This window comes from Gymnogyps californianus, chromosome 16 (genome assembly GCF_018139145.2).
Source record: "Gymnogyps californianus isolate 813 chromosome 16, ASM1813914v2, whole genome shotgun sequence".
Taxonomy (NCBI): domain Eukaryota; kingdom Metazoa; phylum Chordata; class Aves; order Accipitriformes; family Cathartidae; genus Gymnogyps; species Gymnogyps californianus.
In genome coordinates, this window is record NC_059486.1 from 1,041,861 (window position 1) to 1,058,101 (window position 16,241).

The following is a 16,241-nucleotide window of genomic DNA, read 5'->3' on the forward strand; positions in this document are numbered from 1 at the left end:
GATTGTAAATCAGTAGGAAGCACCACAGAGAGAGGAAATTGCTAAGTGCACCCAAGTGACTGCAGCACATGTTACTGCAATGCCAGCACTGCGCTGTAAGCCTGAGACGGCCGGGGAAGTTACCATGCAGAGAGGGTTTCTGAGTAGAAGCACTGTGTGCACACATGGAAGGATATAAAGACTGCACTGATAGGCAGCATGAGGAGACTTTGCAGTCCATGAACTGTCAAGTCTGTGGAAAGCATCTGAGCAGACTTGCTCACTCCCAGAAGCAGGAACTACTTGGGCAGGTCAGCTCATGGCCCTGGATCTGCGAGTAGGTGTCTGGAGGACACTCAGTGATGACCGCATCTGTAGCTGATGAGCTGCGATAGGGACACAATAGGTCTGATGTGCACGGTGTGAACATGTGGCCCTAAAGCACATCCATTTTTTGCTGGAACATTCCTCTACTGGATAATGCTCACTTCTTTAAATCAACATTTTTTGGGGGTGTATCAGCTTCAGCAAAATTTGTCATTTTTTTCTCAGGTCTGAAATGGCATTTTTGCACTGAGAGAAGTTTGTACTGTGGAATTACTAATGGCACAGTAGTTAGGACACTCATGCAGATTAGAAAGGCCAAATCCTTGCTACAACTTTGGTCACTGCCCTGGAACTCAAGAGAAGTCACAAGTCTCTGAAGCAGAAACAAAACAACTCAGCCCAAAGTGAGACTCAGCGTAAGATGCTGCTCCCTGATATCACAAACCAACAGGAGCAAGCCAGCAGGGCAGAAAGCAAAGAGCCATTTAGGAAGATGAAGTGACTGGAAGCTATCCCTTCCTGCCAGTTCTGGACTCATCTTTGCAGACGACAAGTGGAAGATACAAACAGGGATGGAGGGGTTGGCCAGGTGAGACTCTGCTCACTGGGCTTGCCATACAGGAGAGGAGCCATCAGCACTGCCCCACAGTTAGGAGACCCCACGAAGGATTTTGCACTACTGGCCCTCACATCTCAGCGTACAATGGAGTAGATACAGGACTGATCACCATGCAAAGGAAAAACATAAGTGCATGCCATCAGAGGGAAGAGCACAGGTTGATGGAGGAAGAAGAGGCCCTGGGAACCCTGTGTATGCTACTGTTAGCTGTTGTACTGTTAGCTACAGGGCTCACTACCACAGCGCTCTGCTGGAGACAAGGCCAGGGGAACACTGTTCTCAGCAGAATGAAGAGGAACAGACATTGTTTTCCAGGAACCACTATGATCTTACCAAACACCAGTGAGACTCCCACTACCAGTCATCAACTTAGGCAGGATGGAAAAAACTCAATTTTTTTAATGAAAAAGAGAAAAATACATCACAATGGCAACAAACACACTCACATCTCTAACATATGATTACATTTCAAATGTAATTACGAATGTTTCCAGAGCATGCAGATGTATTTAGTCTCACAAAGCAGAGCTAATTTATTCATAAGCAGATCTGCAAGGCTGCCCAGGCAGAATCCACTCCATATTCAAGGGGATTATTAAATTGGTGGGTGGGAAGGGTTTCTTTGCAAGAGTCTCCAGTGCATAGATACAGCAGGCAGCCAAATGATAGAAAGACAGGAACGACAGGCAAGACAGGCAGGCAAGAGGGCCTATTTGCATGACAAAAAACATTATCACAGGGACAGCCCCAAACTGGCAGCATTTCAGGAGGGAGAATGGCTGCACAACACTGTAAGACAAACATCTCTAGAAACAGGGAAGCAGCCCTGCAGTGACTGACACCTTGGCAGGGTACATTCAAGCTCTCAGTCAGGCTGTGGTCTCTAATTTGTGGGATGTCTGGCAGGTGTTTCTGCTGGAGCCCCTCTGGTACATCTGGAAGCCACACAAGAACATAAAACCAGTGGAGAGTCAGCATCTCCAGGCAAGCTAGCACTGCCTCCCCTATGCTGCTTGGACTACCTGCAAAAAAAAAGAACTGAGAGGCGATAAGGAGCTTTTTAAACTGCATCTCAGCAGCTCCTGACCCTGTGCATGTTCCTAATCTGTTCCAGTCATCAGTGATTTCAGGTGACTTGGCTGATTTTGCATCGGGGCAGAATAATGGAAACATTTGAAGGTGCAGGGGAAATAAACGTAGAGTGGTTGATTGGCCCCTGCTGACTCTGTTTGCTCACCGTGTCAGGGCCAACTGCAAGGTGATGAGAAGATGCTCCTTTCTGTCTTCCAGCTCTTAGTTGCTGCTTCCCTGCTGAGCTCCAGTGGCAGCTGTACCCTGATAGCTGATCTGGGCACAGCAGCAGCAAGCGGTGATAGAGGCTATGGGACCTGGCCAAGGCAAAACGTAACCTCAGCAGTCCCAGACAGCTCATTCACAGGGGCTTTTGTCCCACCAATCTCAAACATCGAGCTGTGAAGGGACAGGAAGATTGTATTTTCTTGTTTTTACACATGAATGCAAGAAAAATCAGTTGGGAGTTTTTTTGCCCTTTCCTTTCATTTTCCCCCTTTTTCCACTTGCAGCTTCTTGAAACTTTCTCAACTTTGGAAAAGTGATGGAGCTGAAAAAGAAAAGTGAATTTGTCACAGTGTCACTTCCATGAATTGGAAACATTTGTAAAGTTATAAAGTAGAAAACGGGGAAAAAGGGCAAAAATCACATTTCATATTCTTCATGAAAGGGAGGAAGAAAAAAAAGAAAAACCCAAAACCAGTGTGGCATGTGTTGAAAATATATCTTGTCAAAACAAGTGGTAGAGTGGAAAAACGGATCTAGCCCAAATTTCTCAAGGGAGAAACAACTTCTTTATTTCCTGCTTTCTCATAAAACCATTTCTCCGTTTCCCAGAGCTCTTTGGTCAGCTCGGAGTGACAGCCCCTCCACATGCTGCCCGTGCCCCTGGAGTAGGGAGGAGGAAGCAAAATCAGGATCTGCCCATGACTGCAGAGCTGTGGTGAAACCAGGCAGATCTGCACCTCAAAAACGTGACTTTTCTGACAGCCCAGGTGGACAGAAGAGGGACTATATTGCTACCTGATGGAGGGCAGATGGAAATCATTTGCATGTGACCTAAGAGGCATTGTGGAGTATCATCTTTTGATGAAATACTGCTAAAAGTTGGTGCCCCACACTTGCAGCCATGAGTGGCAAAAGAGCTGCGTTTGACATGTATGAGATGAAGAACCCCTCAGGCAGCAGGGCTGGGCAAAGGGCCACCAAGCAAGGCAGAAAGGAAAGAGATGTCATGCTAAGTGTTTCTTCTCTTGCAGTAAACACAAGGCAATAGTTTTATGTTCCGCGAGTGCCTCTGCAAATGTGGACTGCTGTAAGGACAAGCTGTGCTGGACAGCCAGCAGCAGTGGATTCACAACAGTACTGCAGCTGCAAAAGCTGGTTGTGTTAAGACAGCTGTGATCAGGAGTCTGGACCCTGTGGAGCCTGATGATGGGTGCTGGATCAGACTGTCACTTTAGAAGTGACAGGCTGGAAAGTTATTGGAAATGCAATATCCTTTAAGGAGCAGAAACCAAGGGCCAAAGTCCCCAGAGCCCCACATAGAGCTAGCAGAGCACAACCAGGGTAGGAGGGCAGGCACTGGTCGCCTTGGAAAGCACACGCAGATGTGGGAGCAGGGTTGGAAGATTGGTGCAAGTGCAGCACAGTGTTATCCACTGCTGATTCATCAGGCATGCTGATATTTTAGTGTTTTCTCTTTCTCTATACAAGTAAGTTCTCTTGATTTAAATCCCCTTTACACCCTTGCTGGAGAGAGGAGAGTTAAATGGTCTTGACCACATGGCTTTGTAATTTTTGTGGGACCCCAAAAGACAGTGCTTCTTCATGCCAAGCAGCAGAGAGGCTACAAGCCTCCACGAGAGCCCCTCAGGGTGCTGGGTGTGCTCAGATGGGAGGCCATCCCACTTCCCCTGGCTCTCCCAGCATCTCCTGGGGATGTACTTGCTCAGCTGATCTGCCATGGAGGCCTGAATTAGCCACACATTTACTTTGCCAAGCGACTGAGCAAAAGTTCCTGGGGAAAACTCTGCTATCTCTGAAGTAATTAGACTAATTAGAACAGTGATTATTTGCATGCTCTCCACTTTGGCTGAACACTGGAACTAAGTCTATGTCTTAATTTGCCCTCCCCGAGTAACACAGGAAAGCAGTCTGGAAAAACGCAGCCCCTTCTGGCTGGCACAGCAGCTCCCTGATACTGACACACACACACACACACAGAGGTGAAATCTCCCCTTAGTCTGGGAGCTCTGGAAGCACAAGGGTTTTTCTGGTTCAAGTGAATTTCTGGGCAGTAAGTACAGTGAGTACTGGGCAGAGTCAGCAACGCTCAAAGAACTGCATCTTCCAGGCAGGTCCTGGTGGGTTTTCATTCCTTACAGTGGAGAATATGTTGTCATGAGAATGAGCCCCCGGGAGGTGGCCAGGAGGGCAGCACTGGGCAGAGAAGCAGCTGCACAAAGCACTGGGATATGACAGTCCCAGGATGCTGTCACCTGGCATCCTTATACTAAGAGGACAAGTGAAATTATTTCTGAGTCTCCAATTTCTGCAGGAAATACCAGTGCTGTGGAGTGTGCTGGGTCCCCTTTGCTGTTTGCTTTTCAAGAACGTTCACACGAGCACCTAAGTGCACACAAAAGTGAATTTTCAAACCACCTGCCTGAATATTCATGAGGCTGTATATTCAACTGCATCAAATAGAGGTATCTATGCTGGAAGTGCTTGTGCAGCCATCCAGTCAGGGAGAAAGCCACCACCAGCTAGCTTATCTGATCAGCCACAGCTCACTGATGTAGCTCAGAGTGGCAAGTGGTTTGGAGAACTGCTGGTGGCTGACAAATAGGAGTTACAGGAGGTGATGAATTTGTGGAATAATTTTCACTAATGGACACATCTGAAGGATTTGCCACCTCTTTCCTTACATTCCAGTAGAAAAGGCGGCTGTGTTTTTCACATCTATTGTTCATATAGGCTTCATTCACTCGGCTTCGTGCATTGAAATGGCTAAAGCTTGCCCTACACTTTGAAAAAGCTATTTGGCTTTCTTGGCTCCAGTTTTCAGGAGTGACTTATGATTGCAGAAGTGACTGCAGTTAAACAGGGAACATGCAAAACTGCCTGTTTTGTAGACATATGGGTTGGCTTCTGCCAAACATTGGCTCTGTCAAGGTATATCTAACTGAGCCCTGAGGCATGCAAGTCTGCAGTCACATTTGAAAATTTGGTTGGGTTGGTTTTTTTTTTTTTTCATTACTGTTTGGCCATAGTCTCTGCCTGCCACCCTGATTTTTACCTGGAATTACAGTAAGGTAACTGCGCAGTGCCATGTCCTGCACGTGGTGCTTGTGGCCTGTAAAGGAGTCACCTAGCTCCTTGCACACTCGTGCAAAAAACATCTCTTCGGTCACTGAAATATTATCTTTTGTGCTGATTTCTCATGATGCAAAAGTACAGGGGAGCACAGCAGCCAAACACGAGCAGCATCCACTGATGCTTACTGCATCCTACTGCACTGTTACTGGCATCAGAGAAGCATCCAAAATACCGCAGTTCTGCTTCCTTCAATTTTGTAAGCTGTGTGCTCTGTGAGCCAATCCCAACTTCAAAAATGTCTGGATCTTTTCAGCAAAGCGAGGAGAAAAATTAATGAGTTGACTTGCAGCTTTCAGCCTTACAAGTGTAATTCTGTATGACATGCAGACCCCACCTTGCACAGCCCTGACTCCCCAGAAGGAGAAGGCAATAATATTACTTTTCATTTTGATCTTGACTGCCATTAATTGATTTCAGAGCTCTGGCCCTTCACTCCGCTTGAGCTGCTAACTAACCCAATCAAGCTCTGGCTGCTGGTTACAGTCGACCTGGTGGGGATAATTACATTAATACGACTGTCAGACTCTGAAGGGACATGGCACAACTTCAGAAATGCTTGAAAGCCTTCTGAATACCAGGCATTGGAGCCCAAACTCAAAGCAAGTCCATGAGCTGTGACCACTTTTCTTGAAGTGCAGCGAAATCTGTTTTAAGCAAAGCAAGTTGTTAGATTGGAGTCTAAGCTGCCCCATGGTGATGAGCAAGGGAAGGCCCGAGAGAAATAACAAGCATCCTCAGGTCTGCTCTTCTTTTTGTGTTTGGGGATGCTCAGAGGCCTGGATTTCAGGCTTCCTTCATTTCATACGTATGGTGCATTATCCACGGGGAAAAAAATCTGTGAGAAAAGTAGGGCAGGAAAACACAACCAAGACTGCCACAGCTACAACTTCAGGGCATCATGTAACAGATATCCAGGGATCACGCAATTCCCAACACCATGTAACACACCCAAGAGGAGAAACTCAAAGACCACAAAGCGGTTGTGTCCTCTAGGAAAAGAAAGGGGAGGCCAAAGGTATTTCCAACATCTTAATCCCAGATGCAAAAAGCCAAACAAATGGGCAAACAAAAAATAACAAGGTTCCTCATCAGTCACAGAGGAAAATTATTTCCTGACCTGAATTTTGATCAACAAAACTTTGAGCATGCGAGCCAGATCCATCACAGCCATCTGCAAGATTCCTCAGTTTCCTAGGAGCATGAGCACACCACGACCATTATTTCAATCCTTTGTTTTTGCCTGTCTCCAATGCTCCAGCTCTACAAGTGGATATTTCCTGTTTGTTATAATAATGGGAGCTCTTAACCATTCCTACATATCTCTCTCAGTGCTTTAGAAGCAAAATGCAGCATCCTCAGCTCCGTTTTACAAAGGGAGAAAGTAAGACACATCAGATGGATGTGACCAGTCCAAGAGAAGTGGAAGGCACAAGAACACAGCCCATGTTTCCCATCTTCTAACTAACGGCTCAGCTTGAAGGACAAAAGCTCTCCCTTTGTTAAAGACAATCACGTCCCCAGAAATTTGTGAGAGTTTCTGCTCTGAGATGGAGGTTCTCTTTTACAAAGCTATTGTCATCCCCAAAATGGACATATCATATCACTGCACTTGTAAATTCATGCTGGTTTTAACAGGGACCTTCAGTTGTTTCCACTACCCTTGCATGTTTACACGAAATGTCTACATTACACACTCCAGTGCAGTGTAAAACTGCTGAGCTAACACAGGTACCATAAGCTGCTTGGTTTCTCAGAAGAGTAAATTAGCTTCTGTAGAGCTCCCTGATGTAGCACTGCGCTAAACATCTTAAGGTATTTCTTGTTTAATTAAGGCTTTTAGCAATAAAGCTTGTGAAGGATTAGGAATAGAAAGCAATTAGGCTCTTGAGAGACCTAGCTACTAGTTTTCTTAACTTCCATGATATATGCATAAGAGTACTTGACAGCAGTAAAAAGGGTAGGACCTCAGATGCAAGAGAGAAATGTTTTATCTCTAAGAAAGGGCACACATTTCTGTTAATAGAATAAAAATAATAGACCTTGCAGTGATTTATTTGATATTTTGGAATAGAAGTACAGTGAGTAATAAAAACATTCTGGCATCAGGCATATCTATAAGACACTAGTGAAGCTTGCCAATGCTTTGTGTGGTATGGGGGTGGGGGTGAGTGACAGCCTCAGTGCTCCAGGTGCTCTGTGGCATATATAGGTTGTGGACATGGTTTACAAATACATATGCAGACAGGATGGCTTAGGCATAAAAATAACATGTTTGAGAGACAGAAAAGAAGCTGTTTCCAGACAACGAGACTGCTGTTCTCTAAGCTTTAAAAATTGAATGTTAGGTTGTTTGTAATCTTTCAGAATACAATCACCAAGAAGCTCCACATGGCTTATATCAACAATGTTTCCCATAATAACCTTAAAAACTTCCAAGCTATTTGACTGGCCTACCTACCTGACGGTCCAAAACTTAGACTGCTTTTAGTCTCCCACTGAGCTCATTTATAGCTAACTTACATAGCTCCACTTCAAGCAGCAAATGTCCACCAGCCCAGCTGAGCTTCAAACGATGAGGGCGATTTTGATCAGCGTGCTGCACACAGGGTACTTGCTGCTGTCTAGGTTACGGCCACATGCCACCACCATCAAGAGCTGACCTCGGTCATTCTCCTGAAAGCAGAAAATACTGCGTCACTACAGCATTACACCCATTGCAGACTCCCGACACCAGACTTATCCCTGTCATTATAGTGCAGACGCCTGTGCACTGAATCTGCAGTCCAGTTTGCAGTGATGTGGGGAATCACCAGAGAAACAAGACATGTCTTTGGAGCAGACATTAGGGGATTGTCACCTTCTCTAGAAGAACGGTGGACTCAGCTTTCCATGGGCAGCTGGAAGCACATCAGTCCCCACTGGGGCAATCAGCAAGGAAGGGCTCTGGAAAAGCACAAAATGACTATGACGCATTGGCACGGAAAGCCTCCACCAAAAAGGCCCAAGCAAGACTGGTCAACAACAGGGGCAAGACAACCTCCAGAATATTGCCTTTCAAAGCCAATCCTCAAGGGAAGTACCTCACCCTTCTTCAAAGAGACCTACGACTGCACCCTGGACAGCTGCATGCCGTAGCAGCACAGCTTCTCAGGAACCCCTGCGCAAATACATGCAGAAGAATTACAAACAGCTCCACCAGATGTGCCCACTGGGCAACGTCTTCCATCCCTGCAGTGCCCCAGCCAAGGGAGCAGATGACAAAGGGAGAGACTGAGATTTATCCAAGAGAGACTAGCAGGCATGGCAGCATCCCTGCACAGTTCACTGTGGGTCCAGGCTGGGAAGACACAGGATACAAGGTCTCTTAAAGTATTTATGCCTCTGCGAGCCTGCCAGGAGCTGTCAAACGTCACAGATTGTCTCTGGGATAAAGCTTTTGGGTAGGTACCTTTCAGGAGTCTCAGGCTCCTACCTGGGAACGCAGTTCCATCTAAAAACCTCCGGCAACTGCCTGGGAGGTCAAGTGGGCCATTTCCTGCAATGGGATCTACGCTCCAGGGGAGGAAAGTTATGTTGAGTTTCTACCTGGAAGAAATCCTCAGCAGCTTCACAGGAGATGATCGAATTTCATGCAGACACAAATCTACTTGGGGCTCACTTTGGCAGCGTCCTAGACAGCCCCTCAGAAATGGAGCTAACTTTATGCCAACAAAAAACAAGTCGGGCAGCTGGCTTATAAGCACCCTAGTCAGCTACCTGCAATCAGAGCTCCTGCAAACAGAGCCTGCCAGCAGAGGCAAAAAAACCTGGGCAGTGACTCTTCAGTGGAGTCTACATCTCCGCAGTGAGAAACCAGGCTGCGAACCCGCAGAAGTACAGTGCAGCCACAGAGGGTGAGCACTTCATCCCTGAGGATGCAAGACAACTTGAAGAACTCTGAGGAGTTGCCAGTATACAAGTGGGATGTCAGCTCCCTCACAGAAGAAGCAAATCGATTTGTGCTGCTACCCTGGAGGCGTCCCAGACAGCCACCTGGCACAGGGGCTTCTTCCCACCAGGGGAAAACCACTTTTGGTTTCTGCCTGGGGAGAGTCCCAGGTGGCTAAATGCAATTGGAGCTTCCTCCTGAAAGAGGCATGGCATCTGGGATCTCTACAGCAGCTGGAGGACTCCCAGCTGCTACCTCAGATGGGTGCTACTTTCAGCAGAGGGTCACCAAACACAGCAGGTACCTGGGGGTAGACCGGGGTGGATCTTGGAGGAGAGACCTCCCGCCCTGAAGAGGCAGACCAGCTTGGGCAAGTACCTGCTAGGTGTCTCAGGCGGCTCCCAGCTGCGGCAAATTCACTCAGGTCCCGCCATGGTATGAGGCTGAGCCGGCAGCATGGAGCCCAGAAGGACTTCCATTCCTCAGCATGTCCCACTGCAGACCGCCATGACGGCACCGGGTGTCACACTGCTCCGCACAGCAGGAGACCGCGCTCTTTGGGACGATGCTGGCTGGGAAGCATCAGGGTTTCCTACCTCCTTGTTGGCCCATGGGAAGCGGAGGGGTCCGGGAGATGCCGGGCGGGGGCTCGCATCAGCTTCCCCCCCACCTTGGTGCTGCCCCGGCCGGCAGTGAGGCAGCAGGACCCTTTCCCCACAGCCTTCCCGGGTCTCTGCCTCCTCCTGATTGGCCGGGATTGGGTAGCACATGCCTAGCTCTGATTGGCAGCAGTTCCCTCGGCAGCAGCTGATTGGCTGTTGCTGTGCCTGCTGGGGAAGGTTTTGGGCTGTTGGGTGTGGCACGGGGGGGGGGGGGGGTGTCATGGCGGCAGCTTAGCCAGGCCCCAGCTGCAGCCTGTGCTGGCTGGCCATTGGGGCTGGCCTGTGGCCTCCTGGCAAGGAGCCCTTCCAGGAGCCCTCTGTACGACTCCTGTGCTCCCTGTTCTGTTGTCCAGAGTTGAATCCTCTTGCGCTGACCCAGTGGGCTGTGCCTGTACGGGCCAGGTATGATCTCTGTCCCTGAGGTGAACAGGCAGGTCCCGCCAGAGGGGCAAGCGGGCGTCTTTGGTCTCCGGAAAAGAAATCTAGAGCATTTCACAGAGAGGAGAAAGTGCATCGTCACATACCAGCTTGCTAATGAGAAGCTTTAATCTAAAATCGAGGTAACCGGTAAGATTCCACAGATAAGCATAAATGATGGAAACCTGGACAAAGGTCAGAAATGTAGTGGGTCAACCTGATAAACATCTTAGATGCTTTATGTTAGTTTCAAAGGTACAGGGAATAAACAGAAGGAACTCGGAGTCTGAAGTCATGCACAAAAATATGATTTAATTTTGGAAAGTCACACAGATGGGAAAAAGAGTTAGTGCTGCCACAAGGCTGTATAGGAAGCCCAGAAGGTAGAAAAGCGCAGGAAGGCTAAAAGCCTCCAGTAATGATAAATGCAAAAGCAAGTGTGAGGCTTTCGTGATACCTCACATTACACCTAGATACTCTCCTATCAGAAAGATCGGGGGTACAAAGTTCTCTGCCCCTCCACACTGCAGGCACCACATAGAAACCCCCAAAGCACTGAAGCTGGTGATTTCAGGGGTCTTAAAATACCCTGCTAATTCCTGGGAAAAGTATGCAGCAGGGTATAAATTTTCCAGAGGTTCTTGTAATGTGAAGGAAATAATTGTATGGAGATGTAGAAAAAGCCACTGGAAGGACACTGTGATAGTGTTTGATCCTCACTAATAAGGAAGGCAAGAGAGAACTTGGCTAAAAGTGTGATCAAGAAATGACAGTAGTTAATGATCCTTAGAAGAGCAAGGAAGGAAGAAAGCAAACTAAAGACTCTGAGTTTTAAGGAAACAGACTTCAAGAACTTCAGAGAGCTGATTAGTGTTCATAATAAAAGCAGCTGAACAGAATAGGCAGTTCAGGAGGACTAATAGCTTCTTAAGTCAACTGATAGCAAGGGTGTAAGTTCAATTTATCCCTAAGCAGAAACGCCAGAGAAGAACCAGGAATGACCAGCTTGGCTAAATCAGTAGCAGCAAAACCAAGTAAAAAAGGTGAAAAGTAGGTCATCTTGCTGAGGAGAGTATCATAGAACAGAATAGATTACCAGAGGCAAAATCGGAGAGATCAAGACCCAAATGAAATGCTTCTAGTAAGGGGCATAAGGAGTCAGAAGGAGACATACTGCAAGCACTTCAGAAGTAAGAGTCAGACCTTGGAAAGCACCAGTTTACTAGTCAATAGGGAGAGAAAGCTCCTGTTAGCAAAAGGATTAACTGTGATCACTTACAGTAAAGTTCATTATCTAACAAAGGCATTAGATTGTTCACAAATGCTTTCAAATCATCCTGGCCTAACGAAATTCACTCTGCTTTAGCCAGGTCTCAGAGGTCTGTAATCTCAATACAGTTCTGTGGTTTTCTTTGAAAGTAAGATGGGGTAGTTTGCAGAAGAATGAAAAATGGCAGACACAGTATCTGTTTTTAAACAAGAAAGAAAGATGAATCAGAGAATTATAGACTTATCCAGTCCTAGAGAAATGCAGATCCAAATACAAAATCATACAATTTTTGAAAACCCAGAAGACGACAAGGAGATAACAGCCAACAGATTTGTAAGGAACAAATTATGTCAAACTAATGCAATTTTCATCTATGACAGAGTAACAGGCTCTGCAGAGAAGGGAGAAGTGGTAAAGATCATATATCTTGACTTTAGGAAGACTTCTGTCACAGGCTTATGTGACATTCTCATCACAAAGTTGAGCAAACACAGGCTAGATGAAAGCTCTGCTAAGAAGTTTAAAAGCTGCACTCAGGGGGCGGTTATCAACAGTTCACTATTAGTCTGGAACAATGATTCAGACGGGATTTTGTGGGCGCCTGCCCTGGGTCTGATAGTAGTCAATATTTTTATTACTAGCTTAAATAATGGAATTAAATGTGTGATTATTATGTTTGCACATAAGATGAAAGGGGCTGGAAACATTTTGTTTAGAAAGGATTAAAATTCAAAATGTTCTTGACAAATTGGAGAAAGAGGGAAAAACAGTATGGATTTCAGGAAGGACATACGCACACTTACAAAGTTAAGGAAAAAAACATTAATTGCTAAAAAAACGGGAATGAGTGGCTGGAGACAGATACAGAAGCAAAAGAACTGGAAAGCAGGGACTGACGTTGTAACTCATGACCACGATAGGCACCCTGTGGCATGCCTGAGCTCTACAGAAGGACAAATATAATTTATAAGACATATGCAATACAAGTTGTGGTCCACTTGCTTCCTCTAAGACCTCAGCTGCAGCAGTAGACTCTGTTCTGAGCACTGCTGTTAGGAGCGTTGTTCCAAGAACAGTGTGAAGTTAGTAGGAACAGTTCAGAAGCAAGAACGAGAAGGCTGGAGGGCTGGAAACATGACCTCTGTGAGAAGCACCCTGACCAACCTTACCTAAATTTGATGTTTTTCTATGATTTAGTGAAAGGCTAGAGGAGCTGGGGTCCCTTTAGTCTTGAGAACAGATAACTGAGAGCAGACATGATAGTTGCCTTCAGATGTAAAAAGGACAGTTAAAGAAAGGGAAGGAATATTTTTGTCTTTGTTCAATGTGGACTTAAAGTGCAGCACAGAACAGTGTGGTTAAACATTGGGGAGAGCTCTCTAGCAGGGAAGCTAGTACAAAAATGAAGGAGATTTTCCCAGGGAAAGTATGCATCCTTTATCTCCATGGAATTTTAAGAGCAGGATGGGTAACAACAACAGGAGTCACACAGGTTGCTCCTGCCTTTGTCAGGGACATGGGTCGGACAACCGCCCAAATCCATTCTGTTCTGATTTTCAGTGTTTTTCGTGTTGTAGAGGAACACAGAGCTTGTGTAAACCATGATTTTCCAGAGTCAAGTAAGCTCCAGATTTGGTTATAAAGGTACTGCCTTCCACTACCACTGCTGATTTCCAGGTCACCCCAGTTTTTCTTCGGGGTTAGTGGTGCTTCATTACCTTCAAGCTTCATTGGCTTGTTTATTAAAAAAGTTCGAGTTGTGAATTCACTTTCACTACTCACTGTCTCATACTGTTTCAATGCCTTGAGAAGGAAGCAGTAGATACCTACATAAATGCTCAGTCTGGCAGCCAGACTCGGCCAAGTATCTTGTCTGATGCATGGCCTAACATGCTTACCCTGAAAGGGTGTTAAAGAACACATGCCCATGGCAAAACACTGACGGAGATATGTAGCCATGACAAGAGGCAGACGCAGACCCACATCCCTTAAACCAGCACAGAGTTGTTGTGACTCTTCTAATAGTGGTCACAACAATTACAAATTAGATCATACTTTCGTGCCAGTCTGGCTCTTCATGTTTCATCCTTATCACAGGGTACTGAATTACTCTGTGCTCACTTAATACCTCTCTGTCGAGTTTTTCAGGCTTGCTTGTGCCTTCCTCTGAACCTTATTAGCATCTTGTCTATACAGTTTATCTGTACAAGATAACTTCTAAGAGACCTCTTTGGCTAATGTTTTAGCAAAACTTTTATATGGGTAAATAATCTCATCAATGCTTTAAAAAGACTTTCAGCTTTTTTCCCAGGTTTTGCATTTCCTGCTCTAAATCTGTAGCCCCACATTGCTGGAGGAGCTCCAGTCTTTTCAAGCTCTGCTCCTGGTTCTTCTATCATTGTTTCTAGAAACCTACAGAGCTTCACCTGCTCATCAGTCATTCACTCTCTCTCCAGCGGCTTGTTATCACTTAACATCCTGTAGCAGTCTTAGCATAATATTAGCTCTTTTAGAAGAAAAGAGAACTACAAGAATATATAGAATATAACACTGCTACAAAAGGCGTAAAGAAAGGGAGGTAGCCACAAGGGCTCATGGAACAGACTCAAAGGTCAGAGAGAAAATTTGGGGGCTTCATCTGAGTGGTGAAGGCTTCAGTGGAGACATCTAAATCTGAGCTGAAAAAACACATCAGTGTAGCTTGGGAACCAGTCACTTCATCCTGATGTCGGCACCTGTAAGATTCGATGAGTTGTTCCATGTAGGTACTGATCCCTCTCTGCTCACTTTAAAGGGAGTGGAGGGTGAGCTGCTCATAGTCAGTCATCCTCACTGAAGTCTTCTGGCATTTGGTTAGCCTAACGATACTGAGAGTCCTACAAGAAGATGTGTAGTGTTATGGCAGCTCACCCATGCTTCTGTCCTAGGGCCCAGTACATATACATTTCTTAGGAGAGCTCAGAGACAAGACAAAAGCATAACCAGTGTCCTTTAGATTCTTCTAGTAGGAAGGAATATGTATTTCTTCTTTCTCCAAAACCTTGTCACAAAAAATCTGTTGGTAGAGTCTTGCCTGAAGTAGACATGAAGAGGTGTGTAATCTAGTCTATGTAGGAACACCTATCTCAGCAACCAGACAAGTAAAGACACAGTTTAGACCAGCCAGATGATACTTACAGGAATACAGCTGAGACCTAAGGCCAACTGGAAACAGGCCAAGCAGCCAATTTTTTTTCATCAGAATTTGCAAATTTGCTGGAGTTAAAATATTCCCTGCAAATGGTTCCAATTAGAGGAAACACCGGTGGGACTCCCACAGGTTTCAGAGCCCCTCCTTGTTTCTCTTCTGCTTCTCAGTAGGCTGCTGGAATACCGAGGCATCCAAACTCCATTTCTGCAGGCTGATGGGAGAATGGGTGCCTGGAAGTCATGGGAGAGCAGCCTCCCAGGCTCATCCAGGGTGCTGCAGTGGGCAGGAACACCAAGGATTTCTGGCTCCACTGGTCCCTGTCAGCCTGCTGCCCAGCCCACTGCAGAATGGTTCTCACCATTACGTCTTGGGGAAAATTTTAGTTTCTGTTAGGTTTTTAATTTGCTTACTTTTTTTGTGTTCTGAAACACAGCAAAACCAGAATTTGAAACAGCCGTACAAAATGGAATTGCTTTTCTCCACTTGCAGTTTCCCTAAAACAAAATAAACTCTTCCAGGATATTTTTGCTGGAGTGGCTGTACCCATGCTGGAGTTCTTCTCTCACCTGTGTTAGATGAAGTCTGCGGTTTTCCACAGCACAGTGGGCATTGCCATGCCACCATACCTCCAAGTGCAGGGCGAAAAGTAACACTGTCAGAGACAGCAGGGTCTCAGCTGCTCACTATGGGGTTTGCCAAAGTAACTACTAATAACCAGGGCCAGATGCTTTTTCTTGCACCAAAGGGCCTGCGAAACAGATCTCCAGATGCTTCTGAGCTGAAAAAATGTTTCCTTCAGCACTAAGTCTTTTTTCTCCCTAGGAGTCTCTGCTAAATGGGACCAGACCTCTCAGATGGTCCACATGACACAGTGGTTCGGTGAATGCTCCTTTCCCCATTTCATGTTGAAAACACTTTCTCCAGGGTTGCTGAAGGGGAAACTCATTTGTTTTAAAAGCCTGTGAGCTAAAAACAGGAATAAAATTACTTTTCTTTAGGATGTTTTGAAGATCCCGAGGCAGGGAAAGGAGCTGGCCTCCTGCTGCTGCCTCTTGAAATTGCTCAGCTGTGCTACTGGTGAGGAAAGGCTGGAGTCTCTGCTCCACTTTCTTCTTTGTGATCAGAGTATCTTTTAAGACTTACAACAAATGATGCTGCCAGGAAATATTCTTCTGTTCAGCATCAGGACACTGCTGTTCCGTACAGGAGAACAGAGCTCCCTGTTATTGGTCTGGGGGAATAGCTGATTTTTCAGTTTGACAGCAAAATTGAAAAATCAAGTGGAAAAAAGGCTTTGCTTGGATCATACTGGAATATTATTTTTCTTGCTAAACCAAAAAACATTGTTCCATTCAGCATGAAATATTTCATGCAATCCCAAATGAAATGTTTTATTT